Source organism: Phascolarctos cinereus, unplaced genomic scaffold, assembly GCF_003287225.1.
Source record: "Phascolarctos cinereus isolate Bilbo 61053 unplaced genomic scaffold, phaCin_HiC Scaffold_726;HRSCAF=1367, whole genome shotgun sequence".
Classification (NCBI taxonomy): domain Eukaryota; kingdom Metazoa; phylum Chordata; class Mammalia; order Diprotodontia; family Phascolarctidae; genus Phascolarctos; species Phascolarctos cinereus.
This window is the reverse complement of record NW_027556098.1, coordinates 371,969,298-371,995,274: the sequence shown is the minus strand read 5'-3', so window position 1 is coordinate 371,995,274 and position 25,977 is coordinate 371,969,298. Positions and strand designations below refer to the sequence as shown.

At 50.9% G+C, this 25,977-nt stretch overlaps 1 protein-coding gene across 7 annotated transcripts in view; it reads right to left on the bottom strand.

Annotated features, from left to right (window-relative positions):
- Window positions 1-25,977, bottom strand: part of AHDC1 (AT-hook DNA binding motif containing 1) — an 87,077-nt gene that overhangs the window by 40,256 nt on the left and 20,844 nt on the right. The window contains exons 1-2 of one of the 7 annotated variants that reach the window (XM_020983265.2): window positions 13,297-13,489; window positions 8,787-8,862 (exon numbers count right to left, since the gene is read on the bottom strand). The exons of 4 other annotated variants lie outside the window; for them this stretch is intronic. The gene's annotated coding sequence lies outside the window, so the exon portion shown is untranslated. Of the gene's footprint in view, window positions 1-8,786; window positions 8,863-13,296; window positions 13,490-25,977 lie in introns of those variants that run through there. 2 more of the 7 variants (XM_020983264.2, XM_020983266.2) reach the window with 2 other exon arrangements.

The following is a 25,977-nucleotide window of genomic DNA, read 5'->3' as shown; positions in this document are numbered from 1 at the left end:
GGCAACTCAGAGGCTGTCGCCTCTGAAGGGCGATGAGGACTGGGGAGGGTCTGGAGATGAGCCTGCCTCCCTTCTGGGAAGGGCAGGAGGGCTGGGTGCAGAAGGGACTCAGAGACCTGGAACCTTCAAGGATGCTCCTCTGTTTGATGAGGAAAAGAGACAGATTCTGACCCCCACCCCCTTCCTTTCAAGGAACAGGGAGGGGCCCAGGCGCTGCCTCCCAACCCAGAGGTGGCTACATCACAAAGCCCCAGGCCTAGAGGCCTATGGGAGGGGGGAAGGAGAGCTTGCCCAGCAGGAGATCAGGCCTGGTGGTACTCTCTCTCCAGGCTCCAAGCCCCTCCCCCAGCTTAGGCCTTCCAGAATCCCAGCCATTTTCCTTACCCAGGGCTCTCCACTCATCTCCCCTCAGACTTAAAACTCAAAGAAATCCTTTTCTGGTCCTAGTCAGATTTGGGAAGGGGTGTAAGTACTGGGGTCTGAGGGGTACATAAGGGGGCACCGTGTTCCTCTTCAACTCCCAGTAAGATCCTCTGCTCATTGAACCTCCACTTTGGCCTGATGTTTGCCAGAGATCTCAAAGGACCTTGTAACTGGGCAGAAGTTGGGAATGAGGAAAGAGTAGTGGACTTTCTGTACAGATGGAAACAATGACGCTCTCCAGAGCTTCCCAAGGACCAGGGTGGTGGCAGAAGTTGGGGGCACTGTCCTTGTCTCCATTGTCAAGTTAAGTCAATATGTATTTTTTTTAAAAAGGTCTACTGTGTACCAGAGACCTTGCTAAGTGTTGGGAAGACAAAGGTGAAAACAATCCCTGCCCGGAAGGAGTTTACAATCTGACATGGGGTGGGGGTGGGGGGCTCCGGAAAGGAGGTAGCTCACAGCACTAGATGAATGGCAGCCCCGTTGAGCTCAGTAGACTCAGGGCCCATTTGGGGAGGGTATCAACCATGGACAATTCCCAGCAGCAGAGGCTGGTCCCAACCTCCCTTGTGTCTGAGCTTGGAAGGGATAGGGAAAGGCCAATCTGGCTAAATCCAAGGTTTGTGAGTCAAAAGGCCAAGACTGGAGACCTAGAAGGTACAAGGTTCAGCCAGGTCCAGAGCAGTCAGAACCCAAGAGACAAGCCTTCTCAGGTTCTCTGCCTTCCCTTCTCACTCTACTCTCTGCGTACTTGACTCCCTACCCAGCTACCCTCATATCACCAGCAGCAGCCTCCCAAAATCATCTCCTGCCTAGTGCTAGGACCATGCTCTCTGAAAGCTGCTGTCTAAGCAGCCCACTCGGGGCCTGGGACACAAGTGGGAGGGAGGGACAGAGGCCAGAGGCACCAAACCTCTCCATGTTCCAAAGACGTGTCAAGATTACATGACCTCCAAAAGCCCAAGACCTGCTTTGCTCCCAAAAGACCAAAAAGAAGGAACCAGAAGCACGTTAGGAGGGGGACCCACAACAGCTGGGAGTCATACACGGAATCTCAGACTTCCAGAGCTGGGAGAGGGTTTGGAAACCAGAATGTCAGAGCTAGGAGGGGCCTCAGAACCCAGAAGGTCAGAGCTGGGAGGGCCCTCAGAACACAGAATGTCAGAGCTGGGAGGGCCCTTAGAACACAGAGTGTCAGAGCTGGGAGGAACCTTAGAACACAGAGTTGTCGGAGCTGGGAGGGCCCTTAGAACACAGGATGTCAGAACTGGGAGGACCCTTAGAGACCATCTAAGTTTCAACACCTTCATTTAATAGAAAGAAAATAAGGCTTAAAGAGGGAGGTAATACTGACTCAGGTCACATAGTCAGTGGACAGCGGGTCCTAGAACCCTAGTTTTCTGAATCCCAGCCCAGTGTTCCTTCTATGAGACCACACTGAGGGAAGAAAAGAAGCATTTATTGAGTACCTACTATGTGCCAGGCACTGTGCTAAGAGTTTTATAAATATTCTCTTGTTGGATTTTGACATTGCTTTCTTGGTGGGATTTAGGGGGAAGGGAGGAGGCAGTACAGACATTGACCAGTTGACAACGCCTCCCTACCCCCCCATACCCAGCTTGGCATCCCCTTCCTTCTTGGACTGAGACACCAACAAGCTCACTCCAGAAAGGCTGCCCTCTCACTCCCACCCCCATCTCCTGATTTCTGCCTCAGCAACGCCCTCCCCTTCCCCACTGTCTCTACTCTCCGGGCTCCAGGGCAGCTGATCTCACCCCACCCCCCTCCCGGAGGCTGCAGTGGCCAAACCAGGGACCTGAGAATGGAGGGCGGCCAAGTCCCTGCCAGGCAGAGCTGGGGGAGGGGGAGAGGTGGTGATGGAGGCAAGAGCCAAGTGAGGCTCCTGGCTCTGAAGGAGATCCATGGGGAGCAGGTAGGGAAGGAGACAGACCTAGAGACAAGGACACAGAGACAGCAAGATTTACACTGAGACAGAGAGAGACACCCACACAAACAGGAACAGAGGGAGAGACAGGGACAGAGACAAAGACAGAGATGGCCAGAGATACAGAGGCAAAGGGAGACATGGAGACAAAAACAGAAACAGAGGGGCTGAAAGACAGAGACAAAGACAGACGGTTTAAAGACATACTGCAGGCCCTGAAGGAGAGAAAAGCTAGAGAGAGACAGAGACAGTCAGAGAAGACACATTCAGACACACAGAGGGAGACAGACTGAGAGAGTGTGTGAAGAGGAGGAGGAGGAGGAGGGATGGGGAGACAAAAAGTGACAGTGGGGGGGGAGGCAGAGGAGAGAAGGGGGAGTGTGAGGAGGCGGAGGCAGTGCTGAGGCAGAGGGTGGAGGCAGGACTAGGAACAGCAAGAAGGGGGGAGCGCGAGGGGGGGCGTGGGGGGGCCTGCTGGCCACAAATGGAATGTGTGTCTGCACATGAGGCTCCCAGATGCGTTTGGCTCAGGTTTCACAGGGCAGTTGCTGCAGAGCTGTTGGGAGGGGCTAGGCCAGGCCAGGCGCCCCCGTTCCCATGGAGGCCGGCACCTCGGGGGCACAGGCTCCTGGCACCGGGAACTTGGGGCGTGGAGTACCCTGACTTGGAGGGGGAGAGGAAAAATCACAGAAAGAACGGTGGGGGCCATTAAGAGCCAAGCCCTGATACTGCACTGTCCCCCACCCCCACCCCCTACACTGAGCCCTCAGCCTGGGCTACACCCTGCACAGCCAGGGAGGCAGGGGCATGAGGAAGGGAGGAAGGTTTCCTGGAAGAGAGGGAGAAAGAGGCTCTCTTCCTCCCTTCTTCTACTGGAGTCCTGCTCCAACCCAGAGGTGGCCACATGGGGCCTTCGTTAGCTGGGGAGAGCAGGCACCCAGATACCCCAAGCAGCACAACACCCTCCCAAACCTAACAGGGGACCCAGAGCTGAGGCCAAGGCGATGTGATGCAGGAGAGCCTGGAGATTGTGAATTCAGATCTGTAATCCTAACACAGCACCAAGGCCTACCCGGGCTTCGGTTGCCACAGCAACGGCAGGTCAGAGGGCAGAGCGGGGCGCCTGTTCCTCTAAGTCAGAATCCCAATTGTTAAAGGCTCAGAATAAACAGCTGAACCGGTGGGGGGGGCCTATGGGGGGGGGTGGGAAGGGGGGAGAGGTTTGCCTGGCTCAGTGTGATGTTGTCAGGCGGCCTCACTAATTGTCTGATGGAACGTAGGGACCAAAGCGGTCTCTTAACTGCTTCGGTGCCACTCGGTCTACGTCCCCCCAACTTCCCTGGCCCCTGCACTACCACCCTGGCTCCCACCCTGACTCCCAGGGCCCCCAGAACTGAACTCCTCACAAGGAGCGAAGGTGAGAAGCCGGTCCAGTGCTCAGGGTGGGCCTAGGGCAGGCTTTGGAGACTTTCAGGGCCATCTGTTGGACCTGTACAGGGGTGTTTTCTCTAGCCTTCCTGGCAGTTAAGTGCTTGAAAATCTCCCTCTGGCCATGGCCACACACACACACACACACACACACACACACAGCCTGGGCTGGTGGGAACTTTAGTTTCTCTCTTCCTACCCAGTGGTAGCATCTGTTGAGCCAGAGGTGGGAAGGAAGATGGGACAGCTGCGATACCTCCTCCTCCTCCAGGGAGACTTCCTGAGTTCTGCCAAATGTTTCCTCCTCCAAGCCCAGGCCTCTACCTCCCTGGTGGTCTCTGGATGTAAGCAGCCAGACTCTGGTTCTCCTCCAGGAGCTATGTCTCCCCTCATCAGCCTGGAGACTCCCTTACTTAGACTTGAGACTGTGTGCCCTCCATACATAAGCCCCATCCTGGGCTGGTGGGGGAGAAGAAGAGAAGATGGGGGCTGGGGACAGGGCATCCGTGGACAGGGCTTCTGTTGACCAGCACATTGTGGGTGATACCACCAGGACAGAAGTACATAGAAGGGAGAGGTTGAAATTAAGATACAGTGGTCAGGACTTCGGCTCCTCTAGGGGACAAAGACGCCTAGGGAGAGACTGACCATGTGCCCCAGCTAGGCCTGGGGAGGGTTCCTTGGGCACGTGGGCATCCCCAGGAGGGTATGCGCCCAACCCAGACCAACCTAGCCCAGGCCTTGGGAGGGCACAAATGGGGACTTCTTCTCTCAGGATGTCTTCTGTTCTCACATACCTACTACCTACACCCACACTCACCGGACCAGCTACACTCCGGGCCTCAGAGGCATGGACAAAATCTCCTCCAACCGTCACTGCCCACAGGAACAAGCAGGCACCCTCAGGTCCTGATCAAGTCCCACCCAGTAGGGCTGCAGGCACACCATGATCATTCTGGACCTAGCTCCCCCCTTCACTATCCCTCCAACCCCTACCACGGTAAGCCCCTTAAGGGCAGGGATTGTTTTGCCTTTCCTTGTATCCCCAGAGTTTAGCCCAGTGTCTACCAAACGGTGTTTAATAAATACATTCTGACTAACTAGCAACCTAATCCCTCCACAATGACACTGTCTTAATCACCCTCTCATACCCCAGTACCCCGACCCCAGGCAAAGTTTCACTGTTAGGTTCTTGCCAACCTTTGCTCCCTGCGGTGCGGCTCCCAACGGTTGGGAAGGGGATGAACACAGTGTCATTAAGAAGACGTCCTTGGGGAATGCCACCCCAGCCCTAGGAAAGGTTCTCACCTTAGAAATGCCCCACAACGTATCTATGGCTCACCTTCATTTGGGCCTCCTGGTAAGATCCCTACCTGACAAAGAATCTATTCCAAGCACTGATCCCTTCCCAGGACCCCAGAAATTCTGGACCCTATGGAAGGTTCTCCAGAAACCCAAAACCCATCTACTGTTAGGCCTGGCCTGAGCTCTAAAACTGATCTAGGATCAGAAGCCCTTTGGGACAACAGATATTCTCTCTGGGCCTCAGTTTTGTCATCTGTAAAAATAAGGGGTTTGTACCCAACGATGTCTAGAGTCCCTTCTGGCTCCAACATTCTGTGATTCTGTGAGCTGAAACGGGACTTTAGAGATGGCTTGGTACAATGCCTTATTTTACAAGCTGAGGTCTGGAGCCGGGAAATGATCTACCCAGGGCCATACAGTCAGCCTTCTGGCTATATACTACACAGAAAACCCATTCAGAGTGAAGTAAGTGAATGAAGTAACACTAAGGGACCGAAGTTCATTTTCAGCCCCAAGCCCAATTTTAATTTGCCATACTGCCCTCCAAGGCCTCACACCTTTGATGACATCTAGTTGATCCAAACTTGCTCTGGAGGATCTCAAAGGGCCCTTCTTTCTGGGAGTCCATGTCAGCTCTCCAGCCTGGAACAAGGACCTTGCATTTTCTCCAGACTTGGCCTCCTTAAAGCTAACCTTTCACCTTGGCTGAAGGGTGCTTTCGGGAAGGAGGGCAGAGCCCTGTGGCTCATTAACCCCTTGCATGCCATGTCTTTCCACTCTGTCCCACTCTAGCGTCTGTCTGCCTTATCCAGTGGGAGAGTATGAATTCTCTCTCCTTCCCTCCTCCCCTCTGCCCCAGGGGCTAGGTTTCCCAGGAGCATAGAGAGAACCTTCCCTGCTGCCCCCCCTCCCACCTCCACTGCCCTCCCCAGGATCAGATGCCTCAGCCAGAGCAGCTGAAAATGACCCAGGCTATTTTAGATTCAGGATCACATTGCAAACTCCCCCTCTGGTTGGCAGCTACCCTAGCTCCCCCCCATCTCCTACAGGGTCACCCTTCATCCCTTCTCACTCTCTCCCCCCTAAACACACTCAAAGGATCAAAGGAACCACAGAATATTAGAGCTGCAAGAAACCTTTACAATTAATCATACAAAGGGGAAACTGAGGCTCTGAAAGAGGAAGTGATATAAAAGGCAGCACAGTGTAGTACATAGAAGGAACAGGGACTAGGCCTGTGATTTCATTGGTACAGGGCACTCTCAGAAGAGGAAATGACCTTCTCTGCAGATTTATGGTATTAGGAGAGCTGCCCAGAGCACAGAGGGGTTAAAGATTGATCTGAGCAGGATCACACAGCCAGAAAGTGTTCAAAGTGGGACCTGAACCCAGGACTTTGTGGACTTAAGGCCAGCTCTCTATGACCAAGTTATGCACGGAGTAAAGTGCCCTGAATTTGGAGGCAAAGCCCATCTCAGCTCTGCCATCAGTACCAACAGGGGGCTCTCAGGCAATTTATTTTACCTCTAGGCCTTAGTTTCCTCATATGTAAAATGAAGGTGCTGGCCCACAGTGTAAAGGAAACAGCCCTGGCTCTGAAGTCATGAGGCCCTGGGTTCAAATCCCACAACTGTTGTTCTGTTGTTTGTTGCCTTTTGTGACCTCATCTGTACAATGGGAGGGCAGAACTGGCTGAAGGTCCCTGAGGTCCCCTTGGGCTCTAGATCCTTTGACCAGATGATCTCTAAGGTACCTTCCAGTTCTAAATTTAAGATCCCAAGGCCACATAGTGAATTAGTGGAAGCAGGATAGGACCCCACTGCCTCCCAGAGGTCTGTGCTGTTTCCTCCTGAAAAAACCATGTTGTTCTTCAACTCAGTTTTCATCTAAAAATTCAAGGTCCTCAGCCTCCCAGCCCTGTAGCCATGAAGAGTAACTCTGCTCACCAAAAAGAAATGGGGCATCAGACTTGGGATTAAACCTTCCCTCTATCTCCCGCGACACCCCCAAATGCTTACCCCTACCTTGCTTCTTTCTCACTTTTGGGGTCTGGTTCTCATGTTCTCTGGGAGGTGAGGGTGGAGGTACAGAGGGTTCTCTGTTTTGCTGTTGTATTCTTTCAGATTGAGGGGAAAAATAAGGGAGTAGAGATGAAAAGAAAAAATGAGGAGACTGAGGCACAGAGGAGTGGGAGCAGAGCCACTGGGTTTTTCAACTAAAGGACCACCTTTAGTTAAGACTCCCATCTTTACCTTCCCCCTACCAAATCCCCCTCCACCTTCTCTATGATTCTCCTCCCCTGACTCCTTCTAGCTTTAGACCCTTCTATAACCTGGCCCCCCACCAAGTCCCAGTCCCCTCTGGCCCTGGGCCCGCCCCCTGGGCAGGAATGTGACTGGTCAGGTCTAGGCTGACCACATGATGGCTACCAGGCCATTGAAGCCCTCCCCCCAGCCTAGGGGGACTTACATACCATGGGGAGGAGGGGCAGGAGGTGGAAAAAGGACTGAGCCAAGTTGGGGGGGGGCTGCCTTAACTCTTTTCAACCCAGCCTTTAGGGCTCCAAGAGTACCCAGAGAGGAGAAAAAGCAGGACAGTGGAAGGTGAATGGAGGTGGTTTCGGACTGGCCTGAAGGGTCTCAGTTGCTAAACTAGAACGGAGATTCAGTCCCTAATAAGAGGTTCTAATAATGGCTACCAGAGTGCCATGCTCCTCTCCTCCCCCAACTCTGATCCAGTGATCCTTAGAGCACGAGGCTGTGGCCTGGGGGCTTCCGGAAGGATTTAGAGAGTACTCAGACTCATACTCCCCTGCCCTTAGAGAACCCCTGCCTTCAGGGAGCCCCTGGCATGAGAACTCAAAGCCCCTGGCCAGAAGGAGTCACAGAGAGGCAGCAGGGCATGAAAGAAAGATCACTGGGTTTGAAATCAGAAGACCTGGGTTCCATTTCCACCACTGCCATGTTCTAGCTGTGTGACCTTGGACAGTTCAGTTAACTCCTCTGAACCACCTTTTTCTCATCTGTAAAATGAGGAGACTAACCTAGATGATCTCTCCTTCTGGCACCTGAAGAGGGGGTGTGTGTGTGTGTGTGTGTGTGTGTGTGTGTGTGTGTGTGTGTGTGTGTGTGTGTGTGTGTGTGTGTGTGTGTGTGTAAGAGAGAGGGAGAGATAAGAGATGTGAGATGAGAGTCCCTGCCCTCACGGAGACTGTTGTCAGGGGCTGAGGGGAAGAAAGGGGGAGGAGAAACCCAGAAATCCTGAAAGAGACACAAGGACTGAAGAAGCAGGAGCTACCAGAACCCAAGTGCCTAGCAATGCCAAGTCACTGAGTGACAGGAGCTGGGTGGGGTCAGTCAGGACAAGCTTCCTGGAGGAGGTGGGGCCTGGGGCCAGGACCCAGGTGCAAGCAAACAGGAGAAACATTTCCCCCCCACACCCCAAATTCAGCTCAGGACCTGAACTGGGGTGGGGGAAAGAGGAGAGTGGGTGCCACTCTCTCCATCTTCCAGCTGTTTCCCTCCTCAGAGCCTCCCCAATCCCCCTCAGTTTCCCTGGCCAGGGCCAGTAGGGGGGCAGGGGAACAGGGTGTGCTGGGCTCCAGCTGAAAACAAGCTGAGCCGGGTTTGCAGGGAGCGGGGTAACCTTGACACAGATGCGGCAGTGGCTAATGGCAGACACTCACTCTCCGCCTGTTCTGGGGGGACTGTTGCCGTTGCTAGGAGACCGGCAGCCGCGAGAATGGAAATGGGTCAGTAAACCTGTGGAGAGATAGTGTGACATCCACAGCTGTTCCAAGCCTGCGACGAAATCCCTCCTCTTCAATATTTATCACTCCCTGCCTGGCTCTCGCTAGTGTGCCAAGCCCCTTCCCCCAGGCCTCCCCCCCCCCAGGAGAGGGGTACTCTGGCCACCTCCTCCAGGGTGTCCCCCCCCCAAGCAGGATGGAACTGGTTCTAGAGAAGAAGGAACAGGAAACTGAGTCTAATCCCCCAGCGGGGAAAGGGTTAAGAGGTCAATTCACTCCTGTTCCTGACTTAGGCACCGTGGTGAAATTACTGGGGCTGTGGCAGAGCCTGAGGACATATAAAAATAACTGGGCTGCCTGGCTTTTTTTGCAGGGTGTATCTGAGGTGGGGGGTGCTGGATGGACTGGGGGCAGGAACAAAGTGCAGGACCCTCCACGGAAGGGGCAGAGATGGAGATAAAGAGAAGAGGCTGAGCCTAGTCCAGTCATACAGTCCGACTCTCTCCCAGACTAATTCCACATGCCCAACCTGACCCCCTCCTATATTGCCTGACATCCCTCTCAACACAACCTGGTGTCAAAATGCAGCCTGACCCTCTCCTGTGCATTCCGACTACCCCCTCCAAGCCTGATCCCCTCTTTCTACAGCCTGATTCCCTTCCACACAGCCTGACACCCTTTCACACAGCCTCCCAAGCTTTCCTCCCTCCTCCCAAAACAGCAATACCTCCAAGAATCTTCTCCCTTTAGTTCTTCCACATACGCCCGCCCCCCAACATCTCTCTCCTTTCTCCATTGCTTCCTCTATCATATAGACAACCCCACCACTATTTGCTACTCTTCTGACACATACAATTCAACTCTATTCCCCCCCATCCCTCCCTCACAGTCTGTCACACGGATACACCCTCCCAGAGACACACGCTACAGTCTCACAGGCGCCTGTCTCCCTCTGACAAAGTCTGTCACACGGTCGGTCTCTCTCTCTCTCTCTCTCTCTCTCTCTCTCTCTTCTCTCTCTCTCTCTCTCTCTCTCTCTCCTACCCCCCCTTCACATACACATGCCTTGACAGTCTCACACGCACACCCGGTCTCCCACAGTGGTGTCATGGAAAAAACATTAAATTCCAAGGCAGGGGACCTGGAATCGAATCTTAGCTCTTTTACACTTTATGCCTGCCTAACCTTGGGCTCCATCTCTCTGAGCCTCAGTTGATTCATCTGTAAAAATGAGAGGGGTGGCCTCTAGATGATTTTCAAGGTATCCTATGATTCCCGAGCCAGCCTCACTGTCCTTACTTAGCCCTACCTCCCCAAAGACCTCACAGTCTCTGAAGGGAGGGACCTGGGTGGGTGGGGGGAATGAAAGGGGTGTGTTGCTCAAAGAGGGGGTGTGTGGTAGGGTGAAGGGTAATACAGTAATGACTGTGACATTTACTACAATAATGACTGTGCTCCATAGCTGGGGCACCAGAGCTCATCTGGCACTTCTCTTTCCTAGGACTTGGTCTTTAGTGGGATTAGTGCCTCTCAAGGCTCCAGAAGGCACCACCATGGAGCACCCCCTGTAGGCAGAGTTGGGAACTCAGGCTCAGAGAGTCTAGACTAGAGCAAAGACATAAGTCTTCATTCCTGGGGAGCTCCTGATCTGAATGTGAGGAGTTACAAGGGGAAGGCTGGGAAAGAGAGACAGACTTTCTTCCCTTATTCCATTCCCAGAACCCCCTCAGAAAAAAATGAAGTCTAGTCAACAAGCATTATTAGCACCTACTCTTTCCCAGGCTCCAAAAAATTCTTCACGGCCCACCTCACAAGTACGCCACTTAGTGGAGAGGGAAGAGGCCTCAATCACACATCCCACCCCACCCCAAGCCACAGATGAGTTTTCTGAGCTTCAGTTTACTCATCTGTAGAATGGAGATAAGGCGAAAGGAATGGAAGAGGCATTTATATAGCACCTACTATATACCTGGCCATTGTGGTAAATGTTTTGTTTTAGTAAATATCATCTCCTTTTATCCTCAACTACCTTAAAGGTAAGTGTTATTATTATTATTATTCCCTTGTTGAGGAAACTGAGTCAAACAGAAGTGCTGTTTCTCAGGTCACACAGCTAGTAAGTGACTGAGTCTGGATCTGAACTCAGGTCTTCACCAGCTGGCTTAGTCCACAAGGGTATTGTAAGGAGCAAATGAAATAATGTATATAACATGCTTTGTAAACCCCCAAACACTATATAATTGTCAGCAGCTCTAATCACTGTTGTTATTATTAAAGCTGGAAGGAACCTAGTTCAACCCCCTCATTTTACAGATGAGGAAACTGAGATTCCGCAAAGGTAAATCACACAGAAAAAGACAATTACTCCCAACACCTTCCAAGTAAGGCAACCTAAGTGAATAGAACTTTTAACTTCTATCCTTAGCCCTAGATCATCTACCTGAGGTTTATTCAAATAGTTCCAGAGTCTTCTGGGACTGATCCAGGGGAGAGATGGTCACCATGAGCAAAAGATGAAGGGGCGAAAAGGTACATTTGGGGGAGTGTGTCTCAGGAATACAAAGGCTATATACAATCTAGCCAGCAGCTTAAAACACAGTAAACCTAGTGAAGGGCATCGTTTGTTCCCCTCAGCTCAGAGACTTGGGGGAGCTGAGGGAGCCAGGGGAAACTATGTGTCTCAATTTCTCTCCCAAGAACACAACTGTGAATAAGGGCAGGGCAACAGTTAGGCACCAGGGAGGGAGACAGGCCTTCTCCTCCTCAGCTACTAACAAAGGGCTAAACATTGAATAAAGAAAAAATCAGAGACATTCAGATTGGTCTTCAGCAGCCCTACATGAACAACACCATCGCCCTAGCCCTACTCTGCTGGAAGTCTTTTAGTGAGGGGGAGAGGGGCTAATCTGCACATAGGAAACATGTTAACAATACATACTTTTGGACTCATTTGTACACTCTCTCTCAAAGAAACCTATTTCACCTCGAGGGCCCCTCCCAACTCTGATATCCTGTGATCTATATGCCTTCCCAGCTCTCACATTCTGTGTTCTAAGGGCCCTCCCAGCTCTGCCATTCTGTGTTCTAAGGCCCCTCCCAGCTCTAACATTCTGTGTTCTAAGGGCCCTCCCACCTCTGACATTCTGTTACAAAAACAGTTCACACTTCTACAATGCTATGGATTTACAAAGCACTTTCCTCACAACCCAGGGAAGGAGATAGAACAAATATCACTATCCCACTTTACAGATAAGAACATTGAGACCCATAAGGAGTAAATGATTTGTCCAAGGTAACAGTTGCAAAACAATTGAACAATTGAAGTCCTCTAGCTAAACTTCAGGGCTCTTTCAACCACCCTGTGCTTTTTATTTCCAAGGTCTTTCCTACTTAAGTCTAATATTCTGCATTTTATTGTTTCACAGCTGATGTTCTAGCCCCAGTGGTTATCTCTCCTCCCTTGGCTTTTCCACTGCTGAATCCCACCCCATCCCCATCCTTCTCTGAAATCAGCTAATCTGTAGAGAATCTGATCTCAGGACTCTGTTATTCTCCTTGTCCATTATCCTACACTTAACACACAGAAAAGTTGTAAGACTTGGCATAAAGGGACTCTTTTCTCCCATAGTCCTGGACTGAGGGGGCAGATTTCAGAGAGCCCGAGGGTCAGGGAGGGAAAAACAACTCTAACCTCTGTTCCCTGGCTCATGTTACTAGGACCCACTCCCCTTCAGGATCCTCCCTCTATCCCCCCAGTAACGAGAAAAGGTGCCTTTCTGGGTCTAGGCCAGGGGATGTCTCCTGGAGATGATTCCCTCCTTCTCAGGATGCGAATATTGGGCCTGGAGGGAGTAGAAGTTTACATAATAGTTGCCCCACCCCCAGCCCTATTTCTTTTCAGGATGGGAGGATGATCCGAGAAGGGCTTACAAAAAGAAGACTGACAGGATTCAGTGGGGCCCATGGGCAGCAGACAGATCCCTTAGCTATCACTTAGCCAAATTGTCAAGTCAATTTACTGGGTGCCTTACTCCTCAATTAAGGGGGAGGGGGAAAACGATTGATTCTCGACTCCCTCCATTCCCCTTCACACTTCCTTCTTTTCTCTAGCTCCCCACTTCCCCCAACCCTTTATAACCCCCTCCACCTCACGGCAAGCTCATGAGTGCTAATAATAATCATGTGCTCACCCTCTCTCTGCTTCTGGGTCCAAGGGGCTTGGTCTCACCCTCTTTCAGTTTGGGGGCAGGGCCTAGGCATGACAGAACTTCTTTCTCCCCACCTACTACCAGTGGAAGTAGCCATAACCTCACTGGAGGAAAAATTAAGGCCCCGGGGAACTCCCACCCTTCCCCAAACCAAAAAGGACACAATTGCTTTGAGCCACCCTAGGTTCCCCGGCACATATTGTGAACTAGGTTGCCCCTTCCCCCCCCCACACACACACCTGGGGGCTTCAGGTTCCCATGCTGGATAATGGTGTCAGATGTCCCAGGACTGGAGGGGGGCCTGCAGGATCGGTCTAGGACCATCCCCATAACAGGCCTCAAAGAGGCCCCAGTCCCGGGCCTGAGGAGGAGTCTGCTTCCAGGTTTTCTAGCCGCTGCTCTCTGGCTACCTGGCAGCCTGAAGCTGCCCCTGATCCCTGCTCTCCCCCCTCCCCACCCCCCCACCTCCGCTCCCCGGGGAGGGCTCCGGAGCATCTGACTAGGGTGGGGGGGAAGGGAGCGGCCTGCACCTGGCCCCCTCTCTTCTCTTCTCAGCCCAGGGCTGGGGTGGGGGGGGCAGCATGGAGGAGGAGGGCTGGACACCTGCCAAACCCGAAAAAACCCGCGGCGGGCGGGGCGAGACAAGGGCTGGGGCCGGCTTAGTCCTTGGGAACCGCCCCGTCCCCCCAGAACCTCACCCCCCGCCACCCCGCACCCGTCTCCAGGGGAACGCCTCCTCTGGGCTGGGCGGCGAAGCCGCGCCTGGGGAGGGGCTGCGGAGGAGAAGGCTCCGGTGACCCGGAGGGCAGGGATCCGCCCCCCTCCCAAATCTTCTCCGGACTTCTGGGGGAAGGCGGAAAGTAAATTGGATCCTGAGACCGGCCCCGCCCGAAAAGAGCAGTGGTGGCGCCCGCAGGCCCGGTCCGTCCACCCCCCCCCGCCCTTAGCCCATCCCAGCAGCTTCCCCCTCCCACTTCCCCCCGCCCCCTTGCCCCCCTTTTTCTGTCTGCTTAGTTCTGGCCTTGGTCAAACACTTACTCCTGCCCATCTTCTGCCCTCCTGTTCCTGTCTCTGTCTTGTTCTCTGCCCTTCTGCCCTTCTGCCCTCTCCACCTTTGGGGCCACCCCCCCAACTCTTTTCTACCCCCTACTGTCCCTCCGCCTTTCCTCTGGCCTCTGCGCCCCTCCCGCCACAGTTTTGCCCCTTTGTCCTTCCTCTTTTTCTCTGTCCCCTTACCCCCTCTGTCCCCTTTCTGCCCCCATACCCCTCCCCTCCGGTCGCCCCCTCTCCCCTGCAGTACTCCCCCCCCCGCCCCGGCCGCCTGCTCCCCGGGCCGCTCGCTCCAGCTGCAGGAAATTCCTAATGTTCTCCATCATCCAGGCTGCTCCCAGCGCCGGCCCCTGCCAAGTCTCCCCTAAAGGAGAGCCACATGCCGGGCGCTATGGGCCCGCCCCGCCCCCTCCCCTGGACGCGCAGGCCTGCCTTGAGGGGGGAGGAGTGCTGAAGGGCTGGCTGGAAGGGGAGGGGGCTTGGAGCCCAGTTTCCAGACCCCTGGACCTCTCCTCGCCTCCATCTCGCCCCCCCACAACCTGGGATCGCCCCCCCCGTTTTTTTTAGTTTTAATTTGCTTCTGCCGGGGGCCCAACGCGTTATTTTGGGAGGCCGAAGATCCGAGCAAACTTGGGGTTTTCGGCTTTTTCCTGGCTGGGACTCAGCATCCCCCGACCCGGGACTGCCCGCTGTGTTGTGATCACGTGGGGCTACGGGGGAGGGGCCCGCCTGGCTCTGAGTCCAGCCCTCCGGGACTGGTAGGAGGGAGGGTTAGTAGGAGGGAAAAACTTCGCAATGGGAGGCCACGGACCTGCGTTCCAGTTCTGACTCTGCCACTTCACTGTGTGGTTTGGGTTAGCCTGTCTGGGCCTCAGTTTCCTCCTCTGTCAAAAGTGTGTGTGTGTGTGTGTGTGTGTAGACTTACAACTCTATAGGGCCACAAGGCAAAATACTTCAAAATACAAGGAGCCTTAGGCTTAAACGTTTAAGAGTAAATAATAGTGCTAGGCTTCCAGGTGACAGTCACCATCCCAAGTGCCCCCTACCTCCACCACTGGGGATAGAACTTTAGGGTGCAATCTTTTTCTGGAGACCAGGTGAAAACATTAAACCTACCCTCCTTCCACCCAAGCTGCTGACCCCCTCCTTCGGGAAGCTCTCAAGGACACTGGGCTCTTCTTCCGCTAATAAAATAGATCTCTCCCTCTAACATAGCACAGCTCAATTTTTACTTCCCAAGAACTTTGTGCCCCCATCTCAGAAAGGGGGGGAGCAAGGAAGCAGTGACCCCACTGGAGTCAGAGTAGGGGTCTTGGTATCAGACTTGGGAGTCAAGGCTGAAGTCTGGGAACATGCCCAGCTCTGCCCATGGCCTTGGGAGGAGGGGGAGGGCTAACCCCCAGTTTGGCCACCGCACCCCTACCCAAGCACAGTGTTTTATTTCTGTCTCCCCTGCCCCCTGTTTCCACAGAAACCAGGCCAGGAAGGCTGGCAGCAGCTGGGGGGAGGAGGGTTGAGACTCCCCCCTCTCCCTGGAGGGTCCAGCTGCCGCCTGCCTGGTAGTGGCGAAGCCAGAAGTTGTCAGGAAGCAATTGGATGGGATGGGAGGAGGAGGGAGGAAGTACAGCCTGGGGTGCCTGGGGAGAGGTCTAAGGGAGCCTGAATGATGGCCCTGCCTCTGGTTGTAAAAGCATTATGAAGGGGAGCCCTAAATTCATCTGGTCTAGTCCAGGTGACCTCTCCCTGACTGAGATACACTAAAAAGAGCTGCTTGTGCTGCCCCCCTTCCAGACATAAGTAGCTGCCATTTACCTGGGGCAAGTGGGCAACTATTCATAGGCAAAATCCAGAGCATATACTCTAGAACCTCTAAAATCCTCTTCCAGCCCAATTCTAGACCAAAGGGGCTGACCAGGTCCAGACTACTGTCTATCATTGTTCGGGTGCTCTCAACACACCATGGCCAATCTGGTTGAGATCACATGATCTCCTGCTGTCATTTCAAACCACACTTTAGGTGAGGGGAGTTCTTGCAAAATCCCACCTCCCCCAAACACTCCTACCTAGGTTTCCAGGGCCTCCTGAGGAACCTCATTCCATGCCCCCTTTCCCCATCCCCCACAGGAATGAAAGGGACAAGCCAGGGTGGGAGTTTCCTGTCAGCTCCTGTCCCAGAACAGAAGTCTGAGCCAGAAGCCTTGAGGCCCAGTTCAGTCTCCTAGGAAAAGCAAGTTCCCCCCTTCCCTACCCCCACCCAAGAGCCCAAGGGAAGGTGAGCAGATACCAGAGACAGGGACTCACTGGCTGAGTCACTAGAGACAGACAGGGGGTCAGGGTAAGCTCAGTCCCCGCTTCCCCTCCCCCCAACATAACTCAGGCCAAGAAGATTAAGAGTAGAGGGTGTCTCTCCCTCCCCCTACCAACCTCCCCCCATCACTGACCTCCAGGAGCAAGGACAGTGGAAGGGAAGGGGAGCCAGAGAGATCACATGGAACAGAGAGTCCTTTGGGGGGCCAAGGCCCCCAAGACAGGAAGTGCTGAGTGAGATATTTCTTTGACAAGAGCCCTGACCTCTCTCCCAAGCTCTCATCCCAAGTTTCTAACCATTCCCTCCCCCCTACCATATCTACTTGGATTTTTCAGCATCATCTCCAACATGCCCCCAAAGAGAAAGATCATTTTCTGATAAACAACTTAGCTCAGCTCACCTTTTCAGTCTCCCCATCTCTCCACAGCACCAGCATTCTGTCCTAAACACCCAGTCACAGGGGCTACATCCATTCAATCAATCTCCAGGGCCTGTTCCTTCTACCTCAGCATTCTCTTTGACCTCTGCTACCTTCTCTCAACTGCCATAACTCTTGTCCTAGTCCAGACCTAGACTATTCTTGCCCTGCTCTGAACCATCCTGACCCTATGGACAGTCATTTCTCCTGCTCCTAGGACATACACTTTCAATGGCTCTCTACTGCCTAGTGAATCAAGTAAGCTTCTCATGCTGGTCCCACCCTACCTGTCTAACGTTCTTACCCTCTGCTGTGATACCAAGTACTAATGACAAGTCTCCTGGTGTCCCAGTACATGCCATTATTAGGAAATGGACTTTCTCACTCCTCAGAGCCCACCATCTACCTTTCATCTCTGTCTCGATCAACTTGTAGCCTCATTATTGTGCCCAAATAAAGAGTCTCTCTCTGCCTCTAACAGTGCCCTGTGGGGGATAGAGCCCTGGATGGAGTCCATAGAGTGGAACTTTGGTCCTAACTTTGCCACTTACTAGCTGTGTGGTGGTCAACTGCCCTTTCTGGGCCTCAGTTTCTTCATCTGTAAAAGGGTACAAGGAAATAAGCATTTCTGAAATACCTACTATGTGCTAAGCACTTTCCAAATTGTATCTCATTCTAACTTAATCAAATTCATCCCATTAAATGACCCCTTTCACGGCTCACCTTATGGGGTTGTCGTGAATAAAGCCTTTCAAAAACTATAACACCATAGAGAGAAAAGATAAAATATTATCAAAGTTGACCCCTCTGATGACCTAGTCTCACAAAGCTGAGGATCTAACCATATCCTCTGTGTCTGGTGCTCTCTCTCTCACCATAGGCTCTTTGACTGGATTTATGGTCAATCAATCAATCAAAAAACAAATCATTTATTAAACACCTCTTCGATACTGGTACCACTGATACAAATACAAAATTAATCCAGTTTCTGTCCTCAATCAGTTTTTATTCTCCTGGTCCCTAACACATAATCTCTCAGTGGACCTCTGCTGCCCACTTCCACAATGCCTCCTGCTTGGGCGGCCAGCCTGCCTCAACTAATCTGTACTCAGGTCATGATTTTGTCTGGGCTCTCAGAGAACCAAAAACTTGAGAGCCAAAAGGGATCTTGGAGATTATCTAGCCTAGCCCTCTCATTTTACAGATGAAGGAAGGGAGACAGAGGTGCTGGGATCTGGGAAGCAGCATGGTATAATGGGGAGAGTTCAGGACTTGGAGGGAAGGGATGTAGGTTCCAATTCCAGGTCTGCTACTTATTACCTGTGTGACTTTGGGCAGGTCCCTTAACCTTTCTGAGCCTTACTTTCCTCATCTGTAAAAGAAGGAAGTTGGAATACATGATCTCAAAGGGCCTTTCCTGCTCTAAATCTCAGCTATGACTTAATATCTTAATAATGTTATGACTTAATATCTGGGGCTCTTGCATTAGACCATGCTGCCTCAGGACCTCTGGACCCTGCCACCCTCTGCCCCAAGTGGGGCAGAATTTGAGGCTGCCTGATTGAATGTTGAAGCTTCCTACACTCAGAACTCTGTCCCTCTCCAATCTTTAGAGACATCAACCCCCTCCTTAGCTCCTCAATATCTGCCAAATCCCAGTAGGCTGTAGTGTGGCCTGTCCTGGCCCCTCAGCATCCTCTAGCTAGCCTAGACATTCTGCTAGCATCCAGAGCTCATACTGGCCTCCTCCCTCCCCACTTCATCTATCCCACTTCATCTATTCTCTATCTATGCATCAAGCACCTAATATGAACAAGGCATTGTGCTAGGCACTGAGCATACTAAGTCAAAAAACAATTTCTGCCCTTAAGGAGCTTACCATCTATTGGAGAAGTGACAGAATGTGTATACAGATAAATGTAGAATACACACAGAGAGAGGAGCAGTGTAGTCAAATGGACAGAGGGCTAGTGCTGAAGTTAGGGGGGACCTGGGTTCAAATCGAGGTGGGATCTCATTGCCCCAGATAATCAACACCACCCATTATAGATATGGGTTCATTTTTGACTTTGTATTGTCAGCACCAGTCATACTGCCTGGAACACAGTAGGTGCCTAATAAATGCTTACTGGCTGATTGAGCTGTCAACATGCATCGAGTTTTCCTGGGGGAGTTCCTTGCACTGATGAAATCACAAGTTTGCAGCAAAAAGCAAACAAAACAACCAAGTAATAAAAAGTCAGACAGATAGACAGATGGACAGCACAGCCTCCAGGAAGTCTTCTCTGATCATTCCATCCTTTAATGCTATCTGCCCTTTTCTGAACTCCTACATAATCTAATAGTTCCTCCTACAGGACTCTAAGTGTTCATATGGATGTCCAGTCTTATTCAACATCTCACATCTGTCCCTTCCTCTCCACAACCATGGCTCCCTCTCACACCTCTCACTTGATGTGCAACCTACAGTCTTGTTTTCCTGTTTCCTGTCTCTCCTCATCCCCTCATTTGACCTACACAAATTGTCCATAGCCTCTACCTAAATCCCAGGTCTGGTCACATTGATCCTCTGCTCAAAAGCCTTCTATGGATGCCCAACATTGACATGATAAGTCCAAACTATGGATAAAATGAGTTATTATTTGTAAAAAGTGCTTAGCACAATGCCTGGCACACAGTGGGCGCTCCATAAATAGTTATTCCCATCTCTTCCCTGGCTTTCAAGACCCTCTCTACAACCTGGCCCCAATTTACTTTTTCCAGACATTTCATACTGCAACATACCAGTCAGACAGATAATAACAATTCATATTTTCCTGTCACCTGATGGTTTACAAAACCATAAATTGTTCTATTCCAATTTTACAGATGAGGAAACTGAGGCTCAGACAAGTTAAGTGACTTGTCTTTGGTTACTCAGTTAGTAAATGTTGGAGGGAGGCTAAGAAGCCAGATCTGCTGTACTCTTTTCATTAAACGTATTGCCTTTCTAATCTCAGCCCTTGCTATACTCATCGCTCACACCCTCAACCAGGTCTTCTTAACCTTTTTTTGTGTCATGGGCCCCTTTGGCAGCGTGAGGAAGGCCACAGGCACCTCAGAATGAGGTTTTTAAATAACTGGAGGAAACGCTAAATTTCAGAGGTTAGTGAAAATTAAGCTGTAATTTTACCCCCATCCAAGGAATCTATCAATGGACGCCAGGTTAAGAAATCCTGCCCTAAATTTTCCAGGCTCATTTATGCCACTCTGCCTTTGGTCAGTCACCCTGGCTACAATGCCATCCCAAAGAACCAAGTCAATCCTATCCATCCTTCAAGTTTCATCTTCTCCAGGAAGCCTTCCCTGATGGAAATCCTCAGAAATGTTGGAGCTTTTCCTCATCCTCATACTAGAAGGTAGAGAGCACTTTAGAGTTTATGAAGCAATTTTGGAGAATGGGCTCAATAAATAGAGGTCTCAAAGCATACTGTCTCAGTCAATTATTTGGTACTGACTGTGTTGACCCAGATTAGGCCCAGAACACTAAAGTAAAAACCTTTCAAAAGGGTTAATTAATCAGTAGGGGGGAAAGTCTGTAGATATTCACTGAAAAGTGACAGGTATGGTATTTTATACAAGTCAAATTTGGGGAAGAATTACTTTCTAAACATCTTCTGTTTGCTTTTAAGGATATTGTTTCCCCTCAGGTAGAATGTAAGCTTCTAGAGGGCAGACGCCATTTGGCTTTTGTTTTTATATCTCCAGCACCTAGCACCTAGCAAGCACTGAATGGATCAATCAGTGAGCATTTATTAATGCCTACTACATGCCAGGCACTGTGCTCGGCGCTAGGAATACCAAGACAGAGGTGAAACTGCGTATGTTTTTAAGGAGTTTACAATGTAGCCAGGGGAGATAACACAAACATCCGGATATAATATAGCTATGAGGGAAGGAAGGCCAGAGATTCCAGGAGGTGGAGGTGAGGAGAGAGTGCATTCCAGGCATGCGACAGCACAGTGACTGCAAAGTCAAAGACATGGGAGATGGAGAGCTGTGTATGAGGCACAGGAAGAAGGTCACTTGGGCTGAACTGCCATTGGTGTGACTGGCGTGATGGGTGGTCAACATGCAATCAAGCTGGAAAAGGAGGTTGGAGCCAGGTGGTGAAGGGCTTTAAAACCTAAACAGAGAACTTCGATGTGTGATTCTTGAAGTAATAGGGAGCTACTGGAATTTATTAAGGAGAGTGTCATGGTTAGATCTGCCCCTTAGGAAAATCACCTTGGCAACAGAGTGGAGGATGGATGGGAGCACGGAGAGACTTGAAGCAAGGAGACCAATTAGGGGACTATTTGCCATAGCCCAGGTGAGAGGGGTAAATGCCATCTGAATGAATGGTGAGCCTTTATTCAGACAAATACAGTCAGCCAATGAGGCTTATGCTAGCTCTTGTCTTCTTTACCAGTTCACCTGTTTTGGTCTGATCTCCCTCCCCACCTGGACTGTGAGAGCTAGATCAGGAGAGGCATGGGGCTGCTGTCTCACATTTCCTCTGTATCCCCTCTATCCTCCCTCCCCATACCTCGTCCCAGCATGGGGCCTGCCCACAGAATAGGCTCTCAAAAGGTTTGTTTGTTAACCAATTGATTCTCTAACTCCCTCCAAAACCCCAGGATCAGTCCAGCACCCCAAGCTCAGTCAGTCTCAAGCCAGGCATTGGCCTGTTTCCCTCCTCAGACCAGGGATTCTCTGAGGACAAGGACTGTCTCTTTCATACCTGGCAGATCTCCAAGGGCAGGGGCCATGCCTACCACTCCAGACCAGGGATCCCTGATGGTGGGAGCCCTGTCTCCTCCTGCCCATGGCTCCTGCCTGGCGAGGCTCTGCCTGATTCTTACCCACAAGCCCTGAGTCAGGCCTCCTCTGGACCCCTTACGGGCCTCAGTCTGGTTCTTAGTGCGCTCCCGGGCCCAGACAGACACACTGACAGAGACAAAGGACGCCCAGATGGCCAAATATAGGCGGTGGCCTGGGCAAATGCAGGCATGAGCAGCAGGCAGGGAAGAGGCTTTAACACATGGGAGGGGTTGTGGGGCAGTGTGTTGGTCACCATGTGTCCTGCCTTCTCCCGGTCCCGTCTCTCCCCTCATTCCTCCTTCTCTCCAACCCACATCCTCCTCCCCCTCCCCACAGAAACAGAGGCCCCCACTTCCTGGCCCCCACTGTCCTCTGACCTATTCCTCTCCTCCTCCCATCTCCAAGCCACTTCCCCTCTGCTCCTTCCAGACTGTTAACCCTTTCTGGATCATATTCATCTGATTTAAAGCTGGAAGAGACCTGAAATCATATTTGGGGGGGTTGAATTATGTGGGGAGATGAAAGCTTGGTATGTTCCCCCTTTATTTCCTGGTCCCCCTGCAATTCACAAGCTTCCATTTCTGCCCCAAAGCGCTGCCCCAGCCAAGCCCTTCCAGCGGTCAAAGTATGTACTAGGCACTATAATAACAGTAAGAGCTTCAATTTATAGAGCAGTTGATAATTACAAAGCTGTTTACATCTATCATGTTATTTGAGCCTAATAAGCATTGTGAGGTTTCTTTCCCATTTTACAGATATGGGAACTGAGGCTGAGGTTGCATAGCCAAGTGAGTGCCACAGGTACTCTGATTTCCAGTTCAGTGTTCTTGACAAACTGCCTTACACTCTGGATACTCCCTTCCCCATTGCCAAGGTAACTGGCACTCTTCAGAATGGTGCTAGGGCAGGAAGCAGATTAAGGTGATGGGATGGAAACCCAAGTTCAGGGGACACAAGGGAGGGGGGCACAGGACAAAAGCCATTTCCAATCTGGTTTTAATCTATCCTTCCAGGCTGATTACTTATTACTACTCCTTACCGTGCTCTGTCCTAGGCAAACTGATCTACTTGCTCGCCAGCATACATACAAACAACATTCTATCTCCTGTCTTTTGCATAGGCTGAGACCTCTGCCTGGAAGGCCCTTCATCCTTATCATCTCTTGGAACACTTAGTTCCCATCAAGGCTCATCTCTCTCTCTCTCTCTCTCTCTCTCTCTCTCTCTCTCTCTCTCTCTCTCTCTCTCTCACACACACACACACACACACACACACAAGCTGTTGCACTAAATTTACATTTACTTGTCTGTTTACCTGTTGTTCATCCCCAAGAAAAATGTAAATTCCTTGAGAGTAGGGACTCCTTAGGGTTTTTTTTCCCCTCTGGATCCCCCACACCTAGCACATTCCATGGTACTTAATACATGTTTGATAAATTGAACCAAATTCTGAGGATGGGGAAGCTAGAGGATGCCACTGAGGATGGTACAGAAGATCAGGCAACCTAACTATGGGAAGGGGCACAGTGTGGGTAGAAGGGTAGCCAAGGCCATCTCCCCCAGTCTAGCAATCAGCACCCCCAAGTCTTCCACCCCTCCAAGAAAGGGAGACAGAAGAGAAACAGCAAGATGCTTGGAAGGCGATTACCCACCGTTAATTAATTAAAATAAACAGCAAATTAAATACAGCAAAATTAAAATAGCACAGGAAATTAATTCCCAACCAGCCCCACCTCACAGGTGAGCTATTTCAAGGACTAATTGGAAACTACAGGACCCAGAGGCAGCCCCCCCGGAAATGCCCCACCTTCCAATCCTAGCCTAACCACCACCCCCCCTTCAGCTTCTGACTCTTTAATAGTCTTTTGGGGAAGAATGGCCCTCACCTCAAATCCCTCACCAGGCCCACAAAGGTCACCCATGCTTGGCTAGTCTCCTAGGCCCAGTCCCTCCCACCCCCAGCCCCTACAGCAGATACTTGGCTCTTCTCCTCCAGGAACAACTTCAGGGAAATCCTTAGGGAATGGGCCAGGAGTGAATGTATATACCACAGATGGGCCTCTAGGAAACTCTGGGTTTCTACCTCTGGGTTCCCCACCCCCATCAAGCTGTTGTTATCCAATCCTTTTCCCTAACTGGGGAGGGGTAGGGCAGGGGTAGAACCCCGGAGTCCAAGGCAGCTCCAAAGGTGGGGCTTGTTTCTGTCTCCATATACCCCCCCACCCCCAAACACACACAAATGTCATAGAATGTCAGAGTTGGGAGGGACCTCAGAAAGCTAGAAAATTAGGGGGGAATTTGTGGTCATGATGACTTTTGAAGTCACTTCTATCTTTCTCCTGAGAGTCTGTGAACATAAGAGTGCCAAGCCTAGAAGAGACTTTGGAGGCCCATTCAGTAAACTTCCTCATTTTCCAGAGAAGGAAATGAAGAGCTTTAGTGACTTTTCTAAGGTCACCTGGCTAGTTAAATGATAAAGCCCAGAACACCCAGGGAAGTGAATGACTCTATCATGTATGCTTCTGCCTCCCGGAAGAACAGCTTGACCCAAATCCCTGCTCTGAGGAGGGGAGGTAGGGGAGAGAGGAGAGAGAGAATGAAGAATACAGGCAGGAAGGATAGCATTTGTGAAGTCACAAAGGCTCAGACTAAATCCCCTCCTCATCACCTCCCCTCTTAGGCCGCTTTCTTAGACTAACCTAAGACTACCTACCTTCTGTTGAACTTGGTCAGGTCCAGCACCTGGGGCAAAGACCAGAACCCCCTTCCCCCATCCAGCACAGCAGGGACAAAAAGGAAGGTGAGGAATGAGGGTGGGGATCTCTAATTCCCCAATCCCTACATTTTGCAGGAAGATCCCAGAGAACCTCCTCTCTTTGCATATCAGCCCATCCAACCATCCCTCCATCTCTCTATCCACCCATCCTTTCAAAGAATACAGAACTATCCAATAACAGTCCTTTGAGGGAAGAGACTCAAGGAAATCTAAGGTAGCTCAAAGTAATTATGAGGAAAGTGTCTCATAAACCTTAAAAAACTAGAGAAGTGTGATTTATTGTAATTGGTGGCAAAAGCTGGAAGGGATCTTAGAACAGTTAGATTCACCAAGCATTTATTAAGCACCTGCTAAGCACAAAGCACTGTGCTTGGGGGGCAGCTAGGTGGCGCAGAGGATAGAGCACTGGCCCTGAAGTCAGGAGTACCTGAGTTCAAATCCGACCTCAGACCAAACACTTGACAATTACTAGCTGTGTGACCCTGGGCAAGTCACTTAACCCCAATTGCCTAAAAAAAAAAAAAAGCACTGTGCTTGGAATAGAAAGACAAAATGTGAAACAGTCCCTACCTTCAAGGAGCTTCTATGCTTCTAGAATGTAATCTAACAAGAATGGAAAAGATGTTAGCAACCAGTTAGCCTAATGCCATCATTTTCAAGATGAAACCATAGCCCAGAAACATTAACTAATAGTATTTATACAGTGCTTTAAGATTTGCAAAGAGCTTTACAAATAGTATATCATTTGATCCTCACAACAACCTTGGGAGGTAGGTGCTATTATTGTTCCCATTTTACAGATGAGGAAACTGAGGCAGACAAAGGTTAAATGAATATACCGTCTAAGGCTGGATTTGAATTCAGGCCTTCCTGATTCCAGCTCCTGCTGTCAGGGTTGGGTCTGGAACTCAAGCTTCCTGACTCCCATTCCATTTCCAGTACACCATACAAATATCTGGTTTGTGCCCAGCCCTGTGCTAGACCCTGTGGGAGAAGGTGAGGCCAGGTCAATCCCTACCATCGAGGAGTTCACAGTCTGATTTGGGACACAGGGTATTAAAAGGGTCAGACTCAGTGGGTGGTTGGCTGAAGGTTTACAATAGGTCAACACTTAATGCTATATATACTCAGGGCCTACAAGAGAGTATAGAATTCAGGTGGGAAGATCAGGGGAAGGAAAAAAGTTGCAGAGAGAATTTGATAAAAGGAAGAAAAAACTTCCTAATGGTTGGAGCCACCCAAAAGTGGAGTGGGCTGTCACTGAGGGGAATGAGTTCTCTATTGCTGGAGGTCCTCAAACAGAGGCTTGGAAGACCTTTGGAGAGGCAGCATAGGGTGATGGAAAGAGAACTGAAAATCAAGAGAGACCTGGGTTCAAATCCTGTCTTTGTCATTAGCTCCATCTGTAAAATGGGGATAGCAATTCCTGTAATATCCACTTCACAGGATTATTGTGAGGATTGAATGAAATAATGGATGGGTAGTGTTTCTGAAACCTTGACTTGGCAAGTAAAGTTCCCCTCTTCT